This window comes from Lathyrus oleraceus, chromosome 4, assembly GCF_024323335.1.
Source record: "Lathyrus oleraceus cultivar Zhongwan6 chromosome 4, CAAS_Psat_ZW6_1.0, whole genome shotgun sequence".
Taxonomy (NCBI): Eukaryota; Viridiplantae; Streptophyta; class Magnoliopsida; order Fabales; family Fabaceae; genus Lathyrus; species Lathyrus oleraceus.
Genome location: NC_066582.1, coordinates 423,333,615 through 423,343,071, shown reverse-complemented (window position 1 = coordinate 423,343,071; position 9,457 = coordinate 423,333,615). Strand labels below are relative to the sequence as shown.

At 38.7% G+C, this 9,457-nt stretch overlaps 1 non-coding gene across 1 annotated transcript; it reads right to left on the bottom strand.

Moving 5' to 3' along the window:
* Positions 1 to 8,061: 8,061 nt before the first annotated feature.
* LOC127077424 (small nucleolar RNA R71) lies at positions 8,062 to 8,168 on the bottom strand. The gene has a single exon (XR_007787237.1). It is a non-coding gene; the product is annotated as a small nucleolar RNA R71 (small nucleolar RNA).
* Positions 8,169 to 9,457: the final 1,289 nt, after the last annotated feature.

The following is a 9,457-nucleotide window of genomic DNA, read 5'->3' as shown; positions in this document are numbered from 1 at the left end:
ATATCAAATATTGGAATCAACAAAATCATTGAATCTTATCAATTCTTGCTTACCCAAACATTCCAAACCCTCAAACATGGTGGAAAACATTAATATCTCAAAACATGAAATTATACACATATAGGCACACGAAATTCAGCATATCATCATCATATAATAACTATCATAGCATCAAAATTCAAATTTATGAATCAAAACACTCAACCCTAAGGAGGTTAAGGGTCCCTCTATCTACCCCTCATACTTTAACACCCATTAGAGAAACACATCTCCCCCTTACCTGAGTGGATCCTACTATTACAAGAGTTTGACCTTGAAATCAAGGATAAAAGGGGCACGAAAAACGTCGTAGCCGACCACTTGTCAAGAATGGAAGGTATAGAACCTGAACGAGTGCCTATAAACGATGATTTTCCGTACAAAAAACTCATAGCCCAATTAGAAAGCAGTACAGCTAAATATGTGTTAACCCATAAGGATACCAAAACAAACAAAGTAGTGGAAGCAATTTACACCCAAACCACACTACCATGGTACGCTGACTTCGTCAACTACTTAGCAGCTAGGGTGCTTCTGCCAGACTTGACGTACAAACAAAAGAAAAAATTCTTCCACGATCTTAAACACTACTATTGGGATGAGCCTCTACTTTTCAAGAGAGGCGCCAACGACATTTTCTGTCGATGTGTACCAAAAGATGAGGTAGAAAACATAATTTCCCACAGTCATTCTGCTCCTTATGGAGGACATGCAAGCACCTCGAAGACTTGCGCTAAGATCTTGCAAGCCGGTCTCTTTTGGCGTACTCTGTGGAAAGATGTCCATATCGCGATCACAAATTGCGACCGGTGTCAACGCACTGGCAACATATCTAGACGCGACGAGATGTCGCTTAAAGGAATTTTGGAAGTAGAAGTCTTTGATGTTTGAGGAATTGATTTTATGGGACCTTTCCCATCTTCTTTTGGTAACAAGTATATCCTTGTTGCGGTCGATTACGTATCAAATAGAACTGAGGCCATATCCTCTCCAACGAACGACACACGAGTGGTAATTAGACTCTTTAAGCGAATAATCTTCCCTAGATTCAGAGTGCTGAGACTTGTCATTAGTGATGGTGCCTACCATTTTATTTCAAGGGTTTTTGAAAAGCTCTTACTGAAATATGGAGTCCGGCACCGCGTAGCAACACCCTACCACCCATAGACGAGTGGGCAAGTAGAAGTCTCAAACCGAGAAATTAAACAAATATTAGAAAAGACAGTTGCCACCTCTAGGAAAGATTGGTCCTCAAAATTACCAGAAGCCATGTGGGCATATAGGACAGCTTATAAGACCCCAATAGGAACTACACATTTTAAGCTAGTTTATGGAAAATCATGTCATCTGCCGATAGAATTAGAACATAAAGCATATTGGGACATTAAGACCCTTAATCTCAATTATATTGCCGCAGGCGAGAAAAGAATATTAGATATCTATGAACTAGAAGAACTTAGGCTAGATGCGTATGAGAATGCCTGAATCTATAAAGAAAGAACAAAAAAATGGCACGACAATCGCATATTAAGGAAAAAGTTTAACCAAGGAGACAAAGTACTCCTGTTTAACTCCCGCCTCACACTCTTTCCCGAAAAACTTCGTTCTAGGTGGTCCGGTCCCTTCAAAATCACCAATATCTTTCTGAATGGAGCAATAAAGATAAAAGGAAAAATAAGCGAACCATTCATAGTAAACGGCCAACGTTTGAAACATTACCACAACACTGATAACAATGATTTCATTGCAAATCTTAAGCTTGCAGAGCCTCGCGCTCATTCAAAAGAATAGCTCCTATCCTCTTTCTGTCGAGCTTACGACAATAAACAAAGCGCTTGGTGGGAGACAACCCGCACTCTGTCTTTAACTAATTAATTTCATCACAAATTTATAATTATTACTATTGCTTAATTTTCATTTCTTTGTTTTCTTCTTTATTTATTTCTCATAAAGTTAATTGGTACATTTCTGTATTATTGACCATTACTAACTTAATGCTATTATCTACTTGATTTTATCTTGCTATTGACTATCACAATGCAACAAGTAGATTACATGGATATAGTTTTTAGAGGCAGAGCTCAAAGGAGACGTTTTGAGACTCTAGCTCAGAGAGATGTGACACTAACGTTGTACCCAAATGGACGCACCATGACTAAGTTAGGTATAAGAGACATTGTTACGTTCCTAATTAACCAACTAGGTTGGGACACCTTTGCTGTCAAGAGAAAATTTAGTTCCTACAGTAGGTTGACTTTAGAATTCCTAAGCTTCCTAGTGCACCTGCCAAACCACGATATTGGACTTAACAAAGGCCTAATCACCTTTAGGTTGTTTGATATTGATTATCGTTACACCCATAGAGAAATGGCTGAACTCCTAGGATGCCTTAATGGTCCTGATTCCTTTACCATTACCCAGGAAGGCAGGCTAGTAGACCATCAATTAGATCTCTTCTGGGGTAGCATCACAGGAAACGACCATCCTGAGCCAGACCTTATGCATTCAGAGAACATCCATAACCCGACGATTCGTTACTTCCGTAAGATCCTAGCTCACACCTTGTTTGGAAAGGAACAGAACATAACCTTTGTGTCCAAAGACGAACTCTTCATAATGTACTGCGCATCGCAGGCCCAACCTGTTAACACTGCTACGTTTATGATAGCTAATCTGTACCGTATGGCACAAGAGGATTATTGACCAATTTTAGTGGGAGGCTTAGTGACCATGATAACAAATATCATCGGATTGAGACAGCCACTTATCAGGCTCACCCCTTTAGGTGGAATACGACCAATGAATATTGACTTTTGCTTCAACACCTATATCATTAGGAACCTAGGTCTAAATGTGTTTGATTTTCTAATCAACCGAGAAGTAGTACACATGTTTACCCTGCCAGACCCTAGGACGAGTGTACATGATAGGAACAACTGGCTCTATGATTTAGATGGACCACCAGATGGACCACCTTCTCCTCTAGAGACACCCCAAATCTACAACCACCATGACAATTATCTCTTTAATGCTGAATCACATGCCCCAATTATACCTTCTACACCTCTCACCGATCATGTTGCTGCCATCGAAGTTGTTCAGACAGACGTCGCCAATCTGAGAGGCGAGCTGAGCACCCTGCACGTGGAATTCCACAGCTTTATGGATGTAGTGACATAAAACATGGATCACATTTACTAGCACTTCTACTCGTTCTCTCCATCTACCAGCAGTCGCCATAATGGCTAGTTTATTATAGTATTACCGATTTACTGACTTTTATTTTATTTTATTTTCTTGTTTGGAATTTTATTGTTATTTGTCGTTACACATTGAGATTTATTTAATTACTTCATTTCTTTTTATTCTAGTAGACAAATTATTTCATCTTTTCCCGTCTACTCGATTCTTTTGTTCGTAAATTTTGCGATTAAATTCTATTCCACTATATCATGTTTATTATTTCCATACACTATATATTATTGGTAAACTAAATTCCATTGAAATTCTGTGGTCAAAGCAAATAAAGGCACGCACATGGGAAACCACTCTGCATGTGGAGCCTGCCACACACAGTTGTGGCGCCCATGTGGGGGTTGTGGCGCCCGCCACAGGTCCCATAGTGGCGCCCGCCACCAACACCAAAAGTGGCGCAAGCCACTACACAAGCCTGCACGCGCAGGCTGTGTATTTTGACAATTCATATCACTTTCATGATGATGTCCCTTGCATGCAAGACAATGCCTTAATGCCATTCAACCACTTTTAACAACTCTTTGACTAAGACATAAAAAACCGTAAATGCAATTTATTTACCAATTAATTCTCCAACCACCATCACCTCTATATAAACCACCAACATTACCTCAACAAACCACACATCTCATTTACATATTTCTCTCCTCTCTTGCTCTATTTTCACTATATTACACAAGGAGTGTGAAATCCATTATGGCACAGATGAGGGAATACGAAGTAGTGTTTAGAAACGGCGAGCTGGGCGAATTACAAGAGGAGACGTACACGTCTCTAAGCGCCAGAAATATCGAATCAACAAGGTATGCCGATGAACACTGTTTATTTTCTTTAGGAATTCTAGATAGTGTTAGCTATATGCTAGACACTTTAAATTTAAATTATTTTCTATCTCTCAAGGATCCTGTCTATGCTCAATTAGCACTAGAATTCCTAAGCTCGTTAATTTTTAGTCCCACACCCAACACAAATTGCTCTAGTGGGACTGTCCAGTTTCGTTTATTTAACGTCGAATATGCCCTTACATTTTTCCAACTAGTGGACCTGCTACATTCCCCCATGGGGGTGGCGTAGTAAGTGAGGTCATAGATACTGAGAGTTGGCAACGCGCCTTCCAACAATTTTGGAGGGCAATAACCAGTACAATCACCCATAGTTTTGAGGGAAACAGAGCCACTCTAATTCAAAACCTGGGTATTCGATATTTCCTCCAAATATTGGCGTGCACCATTTTTGGCCGAGGAAATTCTAACAAGGTGAACGAAAAAGAACTCTTTTATTTGTTCGCCACATTTTTGCCACAAAAGGTGAATATCGTCCCTTTTATGCTATCTCACATGCAAGCCATTGTCAATGCAAAGTGAGGGCCAATTATTTTTGGAGGTTTAATAACCTCCATAGCCAGAGTCCTAGGACTCGAAGAAAAATTCAACAGGCTAACCCGCTCCAGCATCATGCCATTGACATTGACATGGCCAGGAGCATGAAACTAGTAAAACGAAGGAATGACGGTAAATTTAATTTAATAATTGCTAATAATGTGTTACAAAATTTTATCCTCCCAAATCCAAATTGCACAGATGTGCGCAACCCGGATAATTATTGTTATACTAATGATCTGGTGCCTAACCATGTTCCCACGCACATTCTTGAGAATGTAGCTGCTGGCGGGGACACCGATGAGGATCACATTCCGGAGCAAACTACTCTCGCTACTGACCTGCACACCACACACACGCCATTTGAAAATATTGTAGGTACATCTTCCAGTTAGAGACCAAGAAGAAATGTGGCACCAGCCACTCTTGATGAGATATATGCTGAACTACTGCGGCGTAGAGAATTAGACGCTCAGCTAGACCTACAGATACAAACCATGGGAGCTCAACAAACTGAAATGATGCAAATCCTTCGCCAAATGCAGCATGATTGACACGACTATGCTTTCAAAACCGAACAGAACATGTCTGGCTTGATCGATGAAATGACAACATTGACAATGCGTATGGAAGATCTCCAGAACTATGCGCCACCTTACCAGCCAGGAAACAGTGGACGTCCATGTACACATGGCAGAAGGCGTCAGTAGCATAATAACCAGGTTCTACCTTTCTTTCCTATCTTATGTCGTTACATTGGGAACAATGCAAGATTTAAGTTTGGGGGAGGAAGCTTAACCGCTTTTTATTTATCATTTTCTAGTTAGATTTAAATTGTTGTTATTTCCTTTTGTTATTTTATATTCTTTTTGGTTATTTTAAATTTTGTTGAAGTGTCAGTCGAGTTAAATATCAATGTGTTGTCGAGTCTTTATGTGTGGTTTCCGTTATTTACTAATTCTCCTATTTACTTAGCCATAAATTTTTTTTGCAAAAATCTAGACTTAGAAATACAACACATCTTTTGAAAATTCTACACTATAAATAAAATTGAGTTTGAATGTAGAGATTTGAAAAAACTTTATAAGATCGGTATTGTTTTAACACCTCAAATCTCTCAAATATAAGATCGATTTGAGTACTTGTCATGTCATAGCCTTAAATTATATCTTTTAATATTTCCTTAAGTAGTTTATCTAGCAGTCAGCACCATCCTAAGCACGCACTACGCAATAAGTCGATGCAAATAAGTGTATGATTTCAGGCTTAAAAGAAGAAAAGATTATGAAATGTATGAAAAATGTTGTTCCCTCTAAGTTAGGTGATCCTCACCCGGTCATTTAGCCCAACGGTATAACCATCTTCAATTGCTATTTGAGCCAAAGTGCGAAAAAGAAAGAAAGAAATAATGATGAGATCATAGTCACTAACAATTTATCGTGTTATGAATGTGAAAGGATAACTGGCTTAATACGATTGTGCCAGGATGAAAAAGGATAAAAAGAAGGTTTAGTAAGGTAGGCTTAGGCATGACAACATGATTCGGATTGGTTTGTATAGGAGGGAAACTTACGGTTGCAACATTGCGACTATGTGCTCCAACGATACCCTTAATGTGGAAGTGAGTACTTGTTAATACAATTTAGAACCAAAGTAAAGTTTATAGACTGGAATGAGTATCTGAATGCAACTGTGTTTTCTACGAGTCTTGATAATGTATGCTGCAAATATTTTACAAAACTTTTTATGGGCGCGGCATTTGCTTGAGGACAAACAAAGGTTTAAGTATGGGGGAGTTTGATAACGCGAAAACGTATCGTATTTTTGGCTCCATATGCATTGCTTTTTACTCAATTAACACTTATTATTACGCGGTATTTTATGTTTATTTCAGGTATTTATCGATTAAAAGGTTTACCGCAAGCAAAATGGAAAATAGCAAAAAGGAAAGAAAAAGGGAAGAAAAAGAGAAGAAAATGAAGCTTTCAAGGAGATAATGGGCCACCAAAGCAAATGGGCTTGTGGCGCCCATTATCCAAGGAGTGTGGCGCCCGCCACATTGGCCCAAGGGGTAGGTGGCGCCCGCCACCTACCCTTGAGAAGTGGTTTTTTGTTGCTACAAAGGTGGCGCTCACCACTCATTAAAAAGCTAGGGTTGTGGCAACCGCCACAACCTAGTCTTTCACCCTTTTCTCCACCTTTTTAGCCACGAAGCCACTCACCTTTGCTACAAATGAGGAATATGGAAAATATATATAGAGGACCTCTCAGACTCGCACCAAAACAATCTCTCTTCTTCAATATTTCAAGTTTACGATTATTTTTTTCATTCAGCATTTATTTTCTTTTAGTTTTCTAGGCAGTTTCTTACCTTGTAAAAGTGATAGTTTCTCCACATCGGGGACTATTACGGTTTATTATTTTACGCATTTGGGATTCAATTGTAAGGGTTATTCATCGCCAAAGCCTGCTGGAATTATTTTAATCGAAGATTCAAGATTCAGTTCCAGTTCTTAAATTGCAATCCAGGTTTTATTTTGATTACTGTTTTATTTATTTATGCCTTATTGCATGTTTAATTTCCCAAATACCATGTCTATTACCGGATCTATGTCCGGCTAAACCCTTAGGTATTGGTATGTAAAGACCATCGAAAAGACGAGATTCAATAAATAATTGGTGTTAGTTTTTATAAAACTTATTTTTCCGGTTTTTAGTTTCTTATTTTAATCAAATTGTTTTTCGTACGAGAGTACAAAACAAACTAAGGTTACGGTCAATAAAAACGAGAGTTTGAGATTTTAACCAGATAGCTGAAACTAGGCATTAATCCTAAACACGGTGAGAGCGATTTAGGAGATAGAGCTAGAGCTTGGCTCCAGTCTCTACCATCCAACTTTGTCACTACGTGGAACAAGTTGAAGAAAGTCTTGATCGCGACTTAGTAAGTCTATGTGAATCGTGACTGCAAGTGCACAGTCCTATCGCGTAGTTTTAAGATTATCGAACCCACAAGGACTAATAATCGAAAGTATCGTGGTCTAATGTTGCTATATAAATCTAAGGATGATGATTGTTCTAAGATTGAAGGGATGAAGAGAAATAACTATGACGTAAATAGAATAAAGATATGGGATATAGGGGATATCGGTATGTAATACCTCAAACTTCGAGGATTCGATAGATAGTTGGTGTAATCTTATTGGTTAAAATATTCTTCAGTAGAAATTATTTATAGAGAGGACTTAGTCTCACATAGACTTTCTATTTTTCATTAAGAGATAGAGCTAGAGCTTGGCTCCAGTATCTACCATCCAGCTCTGTGACTATGTGGAACGAGTTGAAGAAAGCCTTCTTAGCTCGATATTTCCCACCTAGTAAGACGACTGTGCTAAGAGCCCAAATAAACAGGTATAAACAAAAGGATAATGAATCACTTTTTGAAGCTTGGCAGAGATACAAAGACATGATAAGGCTATGCCCACATCATGGTCTAGAAGAATGGATGATCATTCACACCTTTATAACGGTCTCTTGTACAATACAAGATTGACAATAGACGCCATCGCAGGGGGCACACTGATGGATAAACGATACAACGAGGCCTATCAACTCATCGAAAGTATGGCCCAGAATCATTACCAATGGGGAAGCGAAAGAACCTCTGTAGAGAAACCTCAACCGAAGGGCGGCAATGCTCGTGATTAAAATAAATTGAATAGATCATGTGGCTCTGGACCTTGCCAACTCACCACCGAAGCAAATCTCTAATCACCTTCTCATGCAAGCCTCGCCGGACTGGTTCAATCATAACCTTCACTAAAATAAAAAAGAAGGACATGATTTTAAAGTAAAAATGGCGTTGAGCATGAATCTGACCTCAATTTATCCTAACTCCAAGTATATTGAGAGATACATCGAGTTGAAATTTGAGGCGCATGATCAGAGTTATTTCGATTTAACCTCAAAACAACTCAATCTTCTTTCCTACATTGGTAGGACTTCAGACAACCAAGCAACCAAGAGAATTATGTAGGATTGAGTGAGAATGGAATAGATGAAAATTTCTGGAAAATACCTTCAATGCAGGTCAGAATTTGCTTGCTCTTGCTTTGGTTCGTGCTTGATCTCACTCAGGAAGCTTGAAGAAGTAGATTAGAATCAAACAAAGGCTTTGGATCCCTGGAGTTTTGAATCTCAAAACAGTGAGATTCAAACTCTATTTTCAAAGAAAATTCTCAGGATTATCCTTTCAATTGGAAGGGTTTGGGGTCTTGGAGCAAGGCTGGTGCGAAGGAATCCTCAATTCTGAACCTAAAGGCTTCTATTTATAGCTGAATCACATGTTATTTGCACCTTCAAATTGAATTTCCAAATTTAACAATGGATGATGCATGCTTGCATGGGCGTGTACAGACCCATGAAGTCACTCCTTTAGGTCCATAGTCAAGTGTGAATGAGTCTGAAATCAACTTGAAATGCAAGGCAATTGTACACAGCTGTTTGAAGTTTAGAATTTGCCAAATGATGATGCCATGTTCAAGCCATGCGCAGACCATTCAAATATTGTCCAAAATGGATGAATTTAGACTTTTTGGAAAGGTTAGATCAAGAGGAACAACTCTTATGCAAGCCATATGTTCACTTATTCCACCTTGGCTAACTTTTTGTATGAGCTTCAAATGAGAAAAGTGTCTTCATCAAAGTTGTAGCTCTTTCAATGTAATTCAAAATGGTTACAAATTTAACCTCATTTGGATTTGATTTGCAGGAGTTATGAATTT